This window comes from Typopeltis vanoorti, chromosome 2 (genome assembly GCF_054136105.1).
Source record: "Typopeltis vanoorti isolate ZY-2024b chromosome 2, IOZ_Tvanoo_1.0, whole genome shotgun sequence".
NCBI lineage: Eukaryota > Metazoa > Arthropoda > Arachnida > Uropygi > Thelyphonidae > Typopeltis > Typopeltis vanoorti.
The window spans coordinates 187,203,722-187,220,266 of NC_143550.1; the positions used below are offsets into that span (position 1 = coordinate 187,203,722).

At 36.5% G+C, this 16,545-nt stretch overlaps 1 protein-coding gene across 2 annotated transcripts in view; it reads left to right on the forward strand.

The window, feature by feature from the left end:
• LOC150109739 (solute carrier family 35 member F5) overlaps positions 1 to 16,545 on the forward strand; it is a 456,325-nt gene that overhangs the window by 334,246 nt on the left and 105,534 nt on the right. The window lies entirely within an intron of this gene.

The window sequence follows — 16,545 nt, forward strand, 5'->3', positions numbered from 1 at the left end:
CAGGTTCTGCTAATGGAATATTAATATTTACAAAATTGGAATAGGGTAGTTTAAGGAGAAAGAGTACCATATTTAAGAATATTTATTCTGCGAACTGTTCACTGTTTTTCGCTTAGCACTTAGACACCCATCCAGATGTGATATATATGTATATATATATATACACACACACACTGGTGGCCAAAATTGTGGAAACCTTTTGGAAAAAGTGTATTTTTGAGGTTTGATGGCTAATAACACCACTTTTTTTTTTTTTTTTGGTGTAATACCATAAAATTATATATCAATGGAAAGATAATTTAATCAAGAATGTGATGCAACAAAGTTTGTTCAATTATGTGTATTCAAGGAAAGGTATAGCCAAATAACCAAAAAAAAAAAAAAAAGAATCACAACTTGCTTAGGTTTATATGAAGTACCTTTCCTTCATTTGAATGTAGCCAATGAGCATGAGGGTTTAGTGAGCCAATAAGGTCACAGTAGGACTCAGCAATTGATGTCATGTATTGCAGATGAGAGGAGGACATTTGTCGGTGTGTTATGTGATTGCTTTGAAGTTGGTTTTTTTTTGTGTGTGTGGTCTTTCATTTAGTGAGTTTGTAAAACATAATAAAATTAAAGAAATGTCACAAAGAGTTGACTGGTCACCCAGAAAGTGATGTAAAATAGTACTATTAAGTGAACAAGGCTACAGTCATGAAGAAATTAGAAGAACAATTGGTGAAAACTTAACCAATGGTGGAATTTCTAAATTTTTGAAGAGATTCAAAAATTTAGAAATTATACGGAGACTCAGTCACAAAAAAACCAGACTGGTAAAGGCAGGAAAAGGTGCACAACAGCAAGTGATGATAGAAGAATTGAGAGATTGTGCCTACATGACAGAAGAAAATTATCTAGGTGTACATAAGATGAAATGGTGCAATACGATGTGAAGTTGAGTGCAAGGACTGGTCAGTGCAGACTGCAGGAATTTGGTCTAAATGCTAGAATTCCTTGAAAAAAAGCCATTTTTTCTTTCAAACAAAGGTTGAAAAGATTAAACTGGGCTAAAACCCATATTAACTGGACAGCAGAACAATGAGACAGTGTTATTTGGAGTGATGAGACCAAAATCTCCCTATTTGGTAGTGGTGGCATAAAATACGTAAGGAGAAGATTTGCATCCTGATTTCATTACACCTACCTTGAAACATCCACTTAGTGTTATGATCTGGGGTTGTATGACATCAAAAAGTGTGGGCAGAATTTTGTGATTAATGGGAATATAAATGCCCAAAAATAAATTCATAAATGAAATACTTGAGTCCAAACTGAAGCCTTCCACATGTGATCTTTTCCAAGATAATGAAGTATTTATATTTCAACAGGATTCAGCTCCATGTCATCTTGCTGCTGTGTGCAAAAAGTGGTTTCAAGATAATCATATTCTGCTGCTGGAATGGCCTGGGAATAGCCCAGACCTTAACCCAATCAAAAATGTATGGAGCCGACTGAAGAAACTTGTTAGTCAGAAGCAACCCACTAATAAAATCCAATTAATAGAAGCAATAATTCAATCTTGGTTTCACATTATAACAGCTGCAGAATTGGTTCATGGGAAGGCGTTATAAGGCTGTAATTAGCGCTAAAGATTAGCTCACGTTGCGAGAATTTTTGTATAAAAACTCCTTCATAAAAGTTATTGCATTACATTCTTGATTAAATTATCTTTCCATTGATATTTAATTTTATGTTATTACTCAAAAAAAAAAAAACTGGTGTTATGAGCCATCAGTCCTCAGAAATACACTTTTTCCAAAAGGTTTCGACAATTTTGGCCACTAACGTATATATGTGTGTACTCCAGATGATGACCTTAATATGAAGATCAAAATGTTGGAAATTAAAATAATTATTTCTAACATGGTTGTAGAGTCCATTATTTGTCTAGAGGTACGATGTTAATGAACATACTTGTTCAGAGCTCAGGATTAGATTAGATTATCTTCAGAATGTTTGGCTCTACATCCCTAATGTACTAAGATACTTCAAATGTCAGAAATTTGCTTATGTCAAAACTGCTTGTACTGTCTATACCCTGTGTATTGGTAGAATTTTCCTCTACAAATTTTACTCTACAAAGAAACTCGCATCAGCTATGATGGGGAACCATTCTGCATACTCCCATGAAATGCCAAAGGTGGAAGGATGAAAAACAGATACAAAATATAAAATCATAAAAATTGAACATAATATCTTATATCATCATCATCAAATTCCTGACATGTACCCTCAAGGGGTGTACAGGATATGATAGTACTACATGAAAAATTTACATCATTAGTAACTTCTTATCTACAATTTTCCTCCAAATTAATCTGTTACTTGTCAAGACTCCAACATTATCAGATCTTATATTTCTATCGTCTAAGGCACTTTGTACCGTATCAATCCACCTATATCTTGGTCTTCCTCTGGATCTTTTACCTGCCAACCTGGCAGAGAACACTTGTTTTGGTAATCTTTCCTCGTCCATTCTGTTTAAGTGACCATGCCACCTGAGATTAGCTCTGCTAATGCATTCCTGGATGCTGACAATTTCAAGTTCTTTCCTAATATCCTTGTTTTTAATATGATATTGCCATTGATGCCATCTGTTCATGCCTCTAATCTTTCTCAGGACTCTCATATCTGCGGTCTCTAGTCTTTGGTCAAGTGTTTTACTTCTGACCTAGCTCTCAGATCCATAAGTTAAAACTGGTTTGAGCACTGTCTTTTGTACAGCTAATTTAGTGTTCCAACTAATTTCTCTCTTATTCCATGTGAATTTATTCAATTGACTTCCTACCATACTTGATATCTTATATCAAGATAAAGCTATTAAGAATTAGCTAGCAAGTACAACACCTATCCTGAAATTCTCTTATGCTGAGAATTTCAGTTAACACATTTGTGCCCATCAATGTGTGCACATGCATGAACCACTGGCAGGAATTAGCTTTAGCATGTGTATGCTGCTTCTATGTCAGGTGGCTGTATTTTTACATGGCTCATATAACATGCTAGTTGCAACTTTTTTGGATTTTACAAATAAAATTATCATTTGTGAAGTGTCTTGATGATATGAATATCTCAAATGTAATTTGAACTGATTTCAAGATATATACAGTATTTTCATACTGATCTTTTTGCTTTACATAAATTGTGTGCTTTCTATATCCAATGTACTGCATTATAAACAGCTGTTATACATATTTTTGGAACTGAAAATTTGAAAGAGAATATTATGACAAATGTGCTTAAGTTAGCTGCTATGTTTAGTGCTACAATAAATCTGTTTTGTTTGCATGCAGCATAGTTTGTGGGGGCAGTGTTTATCATAATTATTATATTATTATTATTATTCCATGGTCACCTCTGTGAAGTCATAGGACTCATCATGTGAGACCCAAACTATTAACATAGTAACTATCGTACCTCTTCTTGAAACCATTAACAGGTAAAGCACTTACAACTGACTCAGGCAACCCATTCCATTCATTCACCACTCTCGAAGCAAAAACATCTAGTCCTCGAGCCCTTGTTAACTACACTCTTACCAAATTCCCAGGGATGATCTCTTGTTCGGCTCCTTCTAACCAGTCGCTGAAACTTTTCTCCTGCACCAATCCTATAAAATCCTTTAAGTAACTTAAATGTTTTTATCGTATTCCCCCCTTTTTTTTTCTTTTTTTTTTTTTTTTGCCTATCAACCACCTTTTGCAATCAACAAATCCTCAATATATCCTCATAGGTTATATTAAGCATTATAATGATTTATGATAACTGCCTTATTTTTGCTTGTTAATGTGTTTTTAATAACCAAGTATTGTAATTTTGTGAGATACCCTGGCTACTTTAGCAATATACCCTCTACAGTTCAACTCTCTATCTACTACCTTCAGATCTCTGGCTTCATCAATTTCCTGAAGTACAGTTTCCTTATTGTGATATACAGCTTGTAATCTTTGTATCCCTAAATGCATAACTTTACTGAATGCCCACAGATGCAGGCCCTTCAACACTTCTGTGTATGTCAGAAGAAGGAGAATTCATTCCGATAATAGGGGTAATCGATCCATCTTGTGCAATGAGTTGTTCATTATTACATGTCGGAAAATTAACTTTTCTTTTATGAACATTGAAGTTTTTAAAGTGGTGACTATTTTGCTTGTATAACGTTGAAAAATTTTCCATTTAAGCACTTGATTTTGCGTGTTGGTAATGAATTCGTATATTGCTTTATTCCTTTCTCCCCCTTCAACATGAATTGTCTCCTCCTGGCACATTGCCAGCTGAGGGTCTTGGATCTGTGGTTGGACAGTACACTTTCCACATTATATTAACATCCATTATTTTGCCAGTACTGTTACTCTTTTCAAATCATCCTGTAGGCTCATTACCTTGATTAACTATTATCCTACTCAACTTTGCAACACTGGCAAACAACTGAATATTTACCTTCAAATTATTTCCTATATCATTTATGTGCAAGTTAAATAGCAGTGATCCAAGCTCGGAGTCCTGCAGCACACCACTAGTCACCTGCCTTCTCCTTCTGCTCCTCCATACTACTTTTTCAGTATCTTGATTCATTAGCCACTTTTTTATCCATATTACCAGTTTCATGTTTCATATCCATCCCCATTTGTTGCAGTTTGCATCCATGTGGTATCGTGTTAAATGCTTTTACAAAATCCTGCAGCAACATCGTGTAACCATTCCCTTTATATAACTTAGCCATCACCCTATTATAAAAATGTTAGATTGCTAAGGCATGACCTACCCTTTATAAAGCCATGTTGCCTCTCATAGAGTATCATTCTTATCCACTGATTCCTGAATTCTCTTTTTGACAACTTTTCAAGCTTTACTACCACTCCTGAAATAGCGATCAGTCTGTAATTTGCTGCCGCAGACTTAGATCCTCCTTTATGCCAAGAAATTATTTTGCCCACCTTCGACACTCTTGGGGATTTGCCAGAGATGGAATTAAGTTAAGCAACCTAGTCAAAAGCATTGCCAGTTCTCCTGCACATTCTCTTAAAATGTGAACCAGTATCCTATCCAATCCCACAGCTGTATTTGCATTCAGATTCTGCAATATCTTAAGTACCTCTAATTCATCAACCTCTGTTCTCCCATTAGTCCTGTCACCTGTTATGACAATATCTTCACATGGATGATATACCATTGCAAAATGATCACTTTGTAGTTCAACAGTTTCGTCTACCTCTGTTACCTCTCAGCCATCTGCACTCGATAAAGTTATCCTTCCATAGTCATTCTTCCTCCTACTTGCCACATTATGAAGTGTTATTCCAGTTGTCTCTAATTGCACTCATTCTTGCTAAATATGACATAGACTGTAAATGTCTCTGTACTGTATTTAGTGACACAATAAAGTTACTGGTTTTTCTTGCTTCTGCAGTATACATCTGATGATGTGGGAATGTTTCCATTCAGTATAGGAATATTTTTATTCCATCTTCAGAAACAATAGATGTAGTAAAAATTATCTATTTCTGAAGAACAATAAACACTTCTGTATTATGAAAAGTGGTTATTGATAAGATTGATGAGCCACTGACAAAAAAAAAAAAAACGAATGTAGAATTTGTGAAAATGTGAGTAATTCCAATGATCTGAAATTATGTATCCTATTGCTATATAAAATTTACTCTCATCCTCAGTAAGCAATAATAAATTCTTAGAAAACCAAGAGAAAGATTAATAAAACAGAGAAATAAATATACTTAACAAATGCAACAAGTTTTACAATTGCTGCTCCATCAACCAATATGCATTCCTGCCATGCTTAAATGAATCATCTTATCAACATTATTAGTTCATTGGATTAGCTCTCCCATAATTATTTACTGAGCTGCCAAATATATATACAATGGCTGTTTATTATTGGTTAGTTATTTATACTTTGCAAACAAATCTTTCTATCTCATCATTGTTTTTATAATTAATGTCATCATAAATACACTTATACATGAATGAAATTTATCATTTCACATGCTTTTCACTTTACCCAGCAACTTATAGGACACATATACAATATCACAGTAAGGACAGTATTTCTATTCACACACTGGTTCATTCTCTTTTTTCAGCCAATAGGCTGCAGGTTCGAATCCCGCCATGGGCATGAATGTTTGAGATTGTCTGTGAAAATGCTAATGATGGTGGTGTTCAGTGGTAGATGGCATTGGTGTAAATGATGAAGGTAGTTGTGGTTGGTTGAGTAGTGGAGATGGAGAGTTGTAGAGTAGGTACCCTCCCTCAATGAGTCTTTGGACTCTCTGGAGGTGTTATGTAATAATAATAAATTCTCTACATCTTTTTTTTTGGAGGCAGAGGGTTACAAGTGGGGTCCCACAGGGCTCAGTACTCAGTACTATGTTGTTTTACCTTTATATAAACGATTTTCAACCGGTATGCCACGAGAGGTCTTCAGGTGTGCCTCGAGATTTCTGAAAACAAATTAATTGAAAGAAATAATGTCATAATTTGCACATTTATTTATTAGTGTCTGGTCTTCCATCTTCTTGTGTGTGTAAATCAATCAAAATTATGCCTGTTTTTTGCCAGATCATCAAAAAAATTAAAAGAATATATGTGGACTGCAGAGTTTGGTGGATAGAAGAAGGAGAGGTGATATGATTGAAACTTTTAAACTGTCAAGAGGTGGTTACAGGGTTGACACTGGGGAGTTCTTTCACTTGGTTGAACAGCAGGAAGGAGTGATGACAAGAGGCCATCCATGGAAGTTATGGAAGGAAACTGTGAGCAAGAGGGTGAGTAGTGGTTTCTTTGCATGGAGGGTGTTTGAACCATGGAATGCATTGCCTGATAGAGTGGTGAGATCGAGAACGGTCTGAGTTTAAGGAGTGATATGATAAACTTTGTGTTTCCTAGAAGGGACCTCCCATGATGAGTCTTTTGACTCCCTGGAGACCTGAATAATAATAATAATAATATTTCACATCCTCACATAGCTTATTAATGATGGTTCACATATTAATAACCTTTTAGTAATTTAAATATACCAACCAAATATATCATTCTCCTTAATTATTGTTTTCCTAATATATCCTAAAACATGTTACACTCCCCCCCCCCCCCCCCCCAATATGGTTATAATTGAAGAACTGTCATAATATGTGGTGCATCTACCAAAACACAAGCATGAAATTTCTGCAGGTTACAGTGTGTTCTCTCACCACTGCAAGATAGGGTGATGGCAAGAGAGTGACGATCGCCCTGACATGAACATGTTAATGATATTTGGGCAGGTCAAACTAGAGATATGCAACTGTTTACAGATAATGCAAAATTGGTTGCAAAAAAAAAAGTTGCTTTGAATAGATTGTATGAATGGGCAGATAATTGGAACTGTCAGTTCAATGTTACAAAATGTAAGGTTCTGAAATTTGGTAAGCAGTGATGGGATGCAAAGTATACACTTGGTGGGGAAAGTTCGAAGGAGGTACAGAAGATGACAAATGGGAGTATTGGTGGACGAGGACCTGAAGTTCAGGAGCCACATTCAAGTTGTGAAATTGTCACATTGGATAATGGCAGTGGTGAAGAGGACCTTGGTGTGCAGAAATAAAGGGATTGTGGTTCCATTGTATACTGCCTAATATAGATTATTTTGTGCACAGCTTTTGTTCACCTGGTTCTCATGGTGAAGAGAATATGTTTGAAATGATTCGAGGAGATTCACAAAGGTGGTAACTGCTCTTTAGAATGTGGGATAGAAACAGATTGAGGGAATGTAATTTGCAAAGTCTCATGAATAAGGAGGAGAGGAGATATGATTGAGACATATAAGTTGGTTTGGTGTTATTACCAGGTTAACATGGAAGAAATTTTTTGTTGAATGGGAGAGGAAGGTAGAACAAATCCTCTTGGTTGGAATACAAGGAAGGTGTGACCAAAGGGGCAAGGAGAGGTTTTTTGTATGAAGAGTGAATGGTTAGTGGAATTCATTGCCTGAGTGTATTGTGAATGCAGGCACATTGAATGAGTTTAAGGCACAGTTTGATGGACTTTGTGTGACACTGTGTGCTTCTTGCGATGTCTCTGACTCCATGGAAATCTGATGTACAATTAATAATAATATTTTTGATGCTGCCCAAAAGTGGTTAATTGAGTTAACAAATGTGATTCCTTCTATATATAAAAGATTTCGACATCTTTTATATAACATATAAAAGATCTTGAAAATAGAAGGGAACACAAATCAGGCTTAGCATTCCACACAGCTACTACTGGCCATCAAGTAATCTGGCAACAGACAAACATGTCATACATTGATAAGAACTGTTTCACAAGAAAATTTAAAGAAGCTACAAAAATGCTTAGAATCCCTACCCAGTGCAATAAAAATCAAGGCTTGATTTTACATCTAGTGTGGTCTGCCTTGATCAAAAATTTAACTGCCTCATGGCAACAACTAGCATACAGTAACAAATGTATCATTTTGTTACTGTATGAACAGTTAATTAATGAACAGTTATGAAGTCAAAAAAAATCTCATGGACTATTAATTATCAATTAATCTTTGGTTGTTGTGTTAAACTTTTATACACCATTACCTCTGATGATGTAAGTCTTACGTCGAATGAAACTTGTCAGATATTTTTATTCTTTTATTTTTTATTGTTTAATAAACATTTGATCTCAATACTGAAAACTATCTCCAGAACTGCTTACTTACAGAAACCTTCGCTTACAAGGGGAGATCATGTTTCACTAACTTACTTATGTACTATAACAAGGTGATAAATACCTTGGACAGGGAAGATGCATATATGGTGATGTACTTCGATTTTGCAAATGCTTTTGATAGACTGCCACATACAAACTTATATAAATTGAAATAGATGAAATAGGATAACAGACTTCTGAGTTGGATCAGTGACTGGCTGTCGGATAGATATCAGAAAGTTGTATATGGGTGCAGTATCCTGAAAGACAAAGGTCACTAGCAGTGTGCCGCAGGGCTCGGTTTTGGGGCCATCGTTGTTCAATTTGTATGTTAATGATATTGGGTTTGGTTTAACTGGTGATATGCAGGTGATGCAATACTGGGATGAGCAATGCAGAGTCAAGCAGATGTTATGCAATTTTGAATAGATTTCATGAATGGGTAGTCAAATGGAACTGTCCGTTCATTGTTGCAAAGTATAAGGTTTTGAGATTTGGTAAGCAATGATGGAATGCGAAGTATACACTTGGTGAGGAAACTTTAACAGAAGTAGAGGAGATGAGAGATCTAGGAGTGATGGTGGACAAGTACCTAAAATTCAGGGCCACATTGCACAAGTTGACAAATGGCAATGATGCAGAGGACTCTGACATGCAAAAATAGAGAGGTTATGATGCCATTGTATAAAGCTTTAATCATATGGATGATTGTGCACAGATTTGGTTGCCAGGTTTTCATGGTGGCGAGGATATGTTAGAAAGGGTCCAGAGAAGATTCACAAAAGTGGTCAGTGGTCTTTGGAATGTGGAGTACAAGGACAGATTGAGAGAATGTAAGTTGCAGAGCCTTGTGAATAAGAGGAGGAAGGGGGGGGGGGAGATGATGACATATTAGCTAGTCAGGGGTTGTTATTGGATTGACATGAAAGAGATTTCTCATTGAATTGGAGTAGGAGGGGTAGAACAAGAGGCCATCTCGCTGGAAACTGTATAAGGAGGATGTGAACAGAGTAGTGAGGAGAAGATTCTTTGCATGGAGAGTGGTTGGTGAGCGGAATGCATTTCCTGAGCATAATGTTGTTGTAGACACATTGAATTAGTTTAAAGCACAGTTGGACGAGCATTGTGTGCAGTAGTGTGTACCTCCCACAATGAGTCTCTCACTCCATGGAGGTCAGATGTTAATAATAATAAATCTATAAATTGAATTAATATTAATTAAAGTTAATTTTATTAAATTGATTCACTAGCCTCTAAATGGTTGGTTAACTAGTGCAGTTTCATTCCAACTGGGGGGAGAGAGTGAACTTGCAGCCTTGAACTGGGTGGTCGCTAAAATCTGCAATTTTTGGAATAAAGCTGGTGATTGATAGTAGACAGCTAAGAGCACAGTGGTGGCATAAGTATTTACAAGCAAGGATGTTAATGCATTAATGCATGGAAAATGATTGAAGGATAAGACTATTACACTTTTTTTATATAATCTTTGTCAAGTAGCTTTATTTTTAGAAATAACAGACAAGACATTTCAGGCCTTTCATGCCACTTTGCCTCTACTAACCATCACATTGAGTGGGATAAGAGCTTTATGCCATACCTAGAAGATAACTACCATTCAAGAACCTTTAAAGAAGCAGCTACAGTCACCCGTAAAACTGAAAACCTAAACAAGAGTTAAGGTCTAATTTTACCAGAAATTTGGAAAACTTTTATCAGATCATTAAACATCAAAGAAATGAACTTTCATAACAATTACGTCATGAGCCATAACGAATAAATCACGTTAACGAGACACGCACATTGTCATGCACAATACCAATTTTTTGTATGAATTAGAACCATCAGTTATAACCTAATCTGTAACCTTCATTTTAGCTTACTAGTTTGTATTCCCTGAGGAATGCCAATAGAAAAATTGGCAAAACATGTAGGAGGATAAAATAAAGCTACTTGACAAAGATTATATAAAAAAAGTGTAATAGTCTTATGAATAATTGTCAAAAAAAAATTCAACATAATGATTGAAGGATGTTTGAGGAAAGTAGGTTGCATACTTAGGATTAGGAGACCAAATCATGCGGGAGTTAAATGGATGAGTAGCATCATCAGTCAGGAGCTGGAGGGGGGGGATTTATGGACAGAATAATATAAAAGAGAAATTTGATCAGTGAGATCATTAGAAGCTCAGACAAAAAAGACAACTAGCATGAGAAAGAAGACAGTCAGATTATAAGAGAAAATTAGCCAGACAAATAAAAAGAAATAGTCTGTTTGCTGTAAAAGGAAGAATGACAGTAGAAGAAATAGTTGAATTTATCCTTTGCAATGATGTATGATGGTGGAAATAATATAGTGGCTGATACAACAAGGACCAACATGAGAAAACAGGTAGATGAGCTGGTGTTTGTAGGATATTAGAATTTTCAGTGTAAACACAGGAATTGGATGGAATATCTATCTGATATTCCATCAAGAAAAAAAAAGTCAAGAGAAATGTCAGTGCCATTAACCATGCTGTTTAAGGTCTCAGTAGCACTAGAATTCCAGAGGAATAGATAGAGAAGGTAATGATAGTGCTGTTACATAAAGGAGATTCCAAGACAGAGGTAGCAAATTATAGACAGTATATTTCAAGAATGATGATTAAGGTATTGGAAAGGTTTGTTAACCACCAAGCTGACCATAGTAAATGAAATATGTTAACCATATTACTCTTTGTATCCATGTTTTAGTTGATGGAAATATTCATTGCTTGGATAGTTAAGGACAGCAGGCAGAATCCAAGAGAACACAGGTGACCCTGTGGTGTACCACAGAACCGTATTTGGACTGATGCTGCTTAATTTGTATAACGATGATATTGCAATATTCAGTTGATTGCTGATAATGTTAAATTAGGGAGAGCAGTAGTTAATAAAAGCTAGCTATGATGCTGCTCTTCCACATCATTCCAGTCCCTAGCACTGGTAAATAGGTGAGGCTCGAGCGAAGGGCTAGCAACCCATCCTCATAAAAAAATACATACATACATCTTCAAGGCCCACTCTTCCTAATTGGGTTGTGGGGGCAACAGCTGCAAGAGGAACTTCCAATGGTCACATTCCTCTACCGCCAAGTTCTGGTGGGATTCCCAAACGTGTCCACCCAAGGTTTTGGATATAATCTATCCACTGAGTCCTTGGCCTTCCACGTGGCCTCCCGCCCTCTCGCTTGGCAAAGAGGGCCTGCTGAGGGAGCCTCTCTTCTGGCATTCTGACCAGGTGCCCGTACCAACGTACTGTGATCTCTCAACACGGCAGCGGTTGAGTATTGAGGGTTTCCCGAATTGCAGAGCTTCTGACTCTGTCGAGTTTTGTCAGCCCCGCAACCTCATTGAAGGAACCTCATTTCAGCCGCTTGGATTCGTGTCCGCATTCTTTCGGTCATTACACAACTCTCATGACTATAGGTGAGGATGGGGACATAGACTGTATTGAAGACAGCCAGCTTTGCCTTCTGGCTTAACTCCTGCTTCAATACTACCGAACAGCCAAGCTCCCGCAATATTGAGCTTGCTAAGCCAATTCAAGTATCTAGCTCTACGTCCCATTTTCCATCAATCGTGAATATGGACCCAAGGTATTTAAACTTCTCCACCTGCCTCATTGGGACTCCCACTTACGTTTAGAGTGCACCGGGATGGTTGTCTTGAGACCACAAATGTTTCAGTTTTGGCCACACTGATCTTCATTCTGGCGTAAGGACTCAGATTCTGATTTAGAAGAGGTTTCAAGTGTCTCTTCATTTAGCTCTGGAGATGAATTTCTGGGTTTTGACGAAGATTAAAAGTGGGTACTGTTTCCTAGTTAGATTAGGTATTTGTTGAAAGTAGACCTACTTATTACTTTATATTTGAAATACTGTAAATTCATTATAATATTCAGTGATAAAGTTTTTTTCTTAAAAAATGTGGGGTGCAACTACAAAAAAGGGGTGCATCTTATATGCCAGCAAATACGGTACATCCTAACATAAAATTAACTCTGGAACCAGAAGAAAATAATAAACTTCCTTTCCTAGACATCCTTATAGAAATAAATGAAAGAAAAAACAGATTATTGTTCTCCATTTGTAGAAAGCCAACAAACACAGGAAGATTCCTTCATGCTACCTCACACCACCATCCCAAGCAAAAAATGGGCCTCATAAAAACCTTAAGGGATAAAGCATACAGCAGAAAGAAGAAATACAATACTTAACACAGATCCTGGAACTGAATGGTTTCAAAACTAAGACAATTGAGAAAATTCTCAATACAGCACCTACAAGAAACTTAAAGAAACAAGACTTCAAGAATGCAGTCACCTTTCCTTATATCAAAAATGTAATAGATAAATTAGCCAAACTCCTACAAGTACAACATAAAAGTGACTTTCCCGCCACTTGAAAAAATATCAAAATCTCTTCATCCTCCGAAACCTCCACATCACCCAATGAAAAAACCAGGAGTTTATAATATTCACTGTTCCTGTGGCATCTGCTATGTAGGAAAAGCGGGGAGATCGGGAGAAATCTGCATTAGCGAACATCAAAAGGACGTACAAAAAAAGAGAGAAAATAAGTCTGGCTTCGCATTTCACACAGCTTCTGCTGTCATAATGTACTCTGGGACAGAACAAACATGTCCTACATTGATAAAAACTGTTTCACGAGAAAATTCAAAGAGGCAGCATATATGATTAAAATTCATACGCAGTGCAACAAAAATCAAGGCTTGATTTTAAATCAAGTTTGGTCAACGTTTATTAAAAATTTACCCAGTTCAGACCTCGGACAGAGTGAAAGTGAACCACAGAACGCAACAGCACATAGCATTGTTTCCAGCTAATGTGTATTAACAGTTGTATAGATCTGCTGTTCGATTTTTTAACGAACTTTTGGTACACCTTTTGGCAACTCCTATAGGTAGAGATGACCTTGCTATTGCTTCTGCCTGGTATCTCCATCTGGGCCTGGCTCACACTGAAGAGACCTCAATAAAGGTCAAAACTAGTCTGGGTAGTGGCCCTTCCCTTAATGCATAACATTATACATGTCTGCAAGGAGATGTGTTTTGCATTATGAGAGATACTGAGATAGGAGTGGTGTTAGCTTGGTCCACCTTTGCAACAAGTTGCACGGTGTTGTTACTACCTTACCCCAGTCCTGAAGATACTTTCAGGCACAAACTTTGTTTGCTCACACTTGGATAAAGGATTAAATTAAATTTATTATATTTTCAAGATCCTGTGTAGCTCAGTGGATGTGGCGTTTGCATACCACGGCGCTTGGCCGTACAAAGGAAGACTTGGTTTTGAGTCTAGTCGGCAACTAGAGGAAATTTTTCTAAGCCTTTTTTCGACCGGTTCCCGAGTTAGTCGATCTCTGGAACGGGCAAGCAGGTTTTCCCTCCCGGAAACTCGGTTTTTTGTCCTGTAAACTCAAGAAAATCGACCGTAGAACCCACATTATTTTCAGACATTAAATATATTGTGTTAGGGTCAGGGACCACGAGATGGCGGCACATTTGAGCCATCTCTCTTCACTGCGTACCGCTTAATTAGTGATAGCCTTGGGCCATCTATCTCTGATTGGGCGCCAGTGGAGCTTGCCACTCAGTCTCTAAAAGTTAGATAGGGCTAAATGGCCTTGCCTATTTCCCGTATACGGGAATAAAAAGGCGTTAGCTGATTTATTTTTTTTTTGATATATTATATTTTTTGATGTTCATAACACCAATAAATGAACTTGTTTTTTTGTAATTTCTTAAGTTTGTGCTTTAAACTGTTAGTTTTCTTTACCCCTGAAGATGTTAATCTGACGACTAATGAAACTTGTCGAGTTTGTTTTTTAGTACTTGTTTAGTTTTAAAAAACAGTCTTTTTTTTAATAAAAATGTGATCACAGAACCGGAATGATTTGATTGAACTTTTTAACCACAGACACCTTCGCATGATTATAAATATACCATTTTTATAAAGACAAACTAATTTATTACGAAGTGTATATTACTGTAAACTTATTGTAAACATAAAATTAATACACTTAATTATATGATGAAAAAGGATTTATCTCATTTAAAATAATTTAATTTTTAGAGTGTGTTAATTGTTTTATCATATGTGGCATATCTGAATGATAATTATCAGATATTCCATAATGGATACCATCATTCTGAAGAAAAGTAAAGTAAATAGATGATCTCAGTGACAGAACTATATTAAAAATGATAATATATACCTTGAGTTACATCAAGCAACTAAGACTGTGAATCTAACATATTATGTCCATTAATTGCATTCTCTTTAGATCAGAAAAACGTGTTTCCAACAGAAGAAGCTATGCACTTGTGAATTGAGGCTGGCTAACTGATTAAATTAAAAAAAAAAAAAAAACGCTTTTAAAGGTTTCTTTGACAGGATTTTCACCTGAAAAGCATCATTGATAATAACTAACCTATGATGTTAGCCTGGCATTCTCTATAGTTCTTGAAGATGTATGCCGAGAAGTGATTTACAGATGTACTGAAAGAATACTGCAAGCGAAAATATCTCAGACTTCACAATCATAGCATACCACGAGAATTCAAATATATACCGTATATTTCTATAGATAACGTGCAACTAATGTGTAACGTGCATGCGCTAACTAGCAGTAGAGTTAGGAAGTACAGACAGAGGAATTCTTTAAAAGCACGTGCGTTGCTAGTAGCAGTGGTCGATTATTCTGTACATCCTGTTTTAAAATTTTTCATAAAGTAAATCACTATTTGTTTATATTTTGTTATTAGATCTGAATTACCCATGGAAGACAGAAGTACTTCTAGGAGAAAAAATCCCACACCACGCAGTTCAAGCTTGAAGTGATAGAAGTAGCACAGGAAGAAGGGAATCGTGAAGCTGGTAGATTGTTCAGTGTTGGAGAAAGTAGTGTTCGTTAAAGGCGAAAGGCTGAAAACAGTCCTGAAATGTTTACATATGAGGAAACGTGCTATGAGGTTTAGAAGGTGGTTGTGGCCAACCATAGGGAAAAAAAACTGTTTGATTGGGTTATTAGTAAAAGAGCTAAAGGTATGAGAATATCTACTGACTGTATGTTGCAGGAATCGAAAGGAATTGTGCAAAACGGTAATATAAAGGATTTCAAGGCCTACCCATCTTGGGTGTTTGGATTTATGAAGAGAAACAATTCAAGTGTGTTCTCCTCCACTAATGTTGGACAAAATTTGTCGTGCGACTTGGGAGCGAAAGTAGCTAAATTTCATTTGTTTCTGGGAGAAAACTTGTGTGTGGTTGATGCTTGTTACTTTGGGAATATGGATGACTTTCCCATAAGTTTTGACATACCTAGTTCTCGGACTGTGAATCTGAATGGAGCAAAAGAGATTTCAGTTGCTACAACATGGCACGAAAGGTCTAACTTTACTGTGGTTCTCTGCATAACTGCAGATGGTTCCAAAATGCCACCAATGGCGATTTTCAAAAGAAAGACTCTTCCAAAAGGTTGTGCTTCCAACGATATTATTGTTACTGCTAATGATAAAGGTTGGATAAATTCCGAGGTTATGAAATTTTCATTGGAGAATGTGTGACGAAAGAGAAAAATGGCATTTTTCAACCCAAAATTAGTGTTGGATTCGTGTAGGACACACACAACAGCAGAAGTTAAAACAATTGTAAGTATTCCAATTGGCAGTCATTCCAGGTGGTTTAACAAAAAAACTCCAACCCCTTGATCTTGCAGTAAATAAACCATTCAAAGACAATTTGCGAGCTGAGTGGG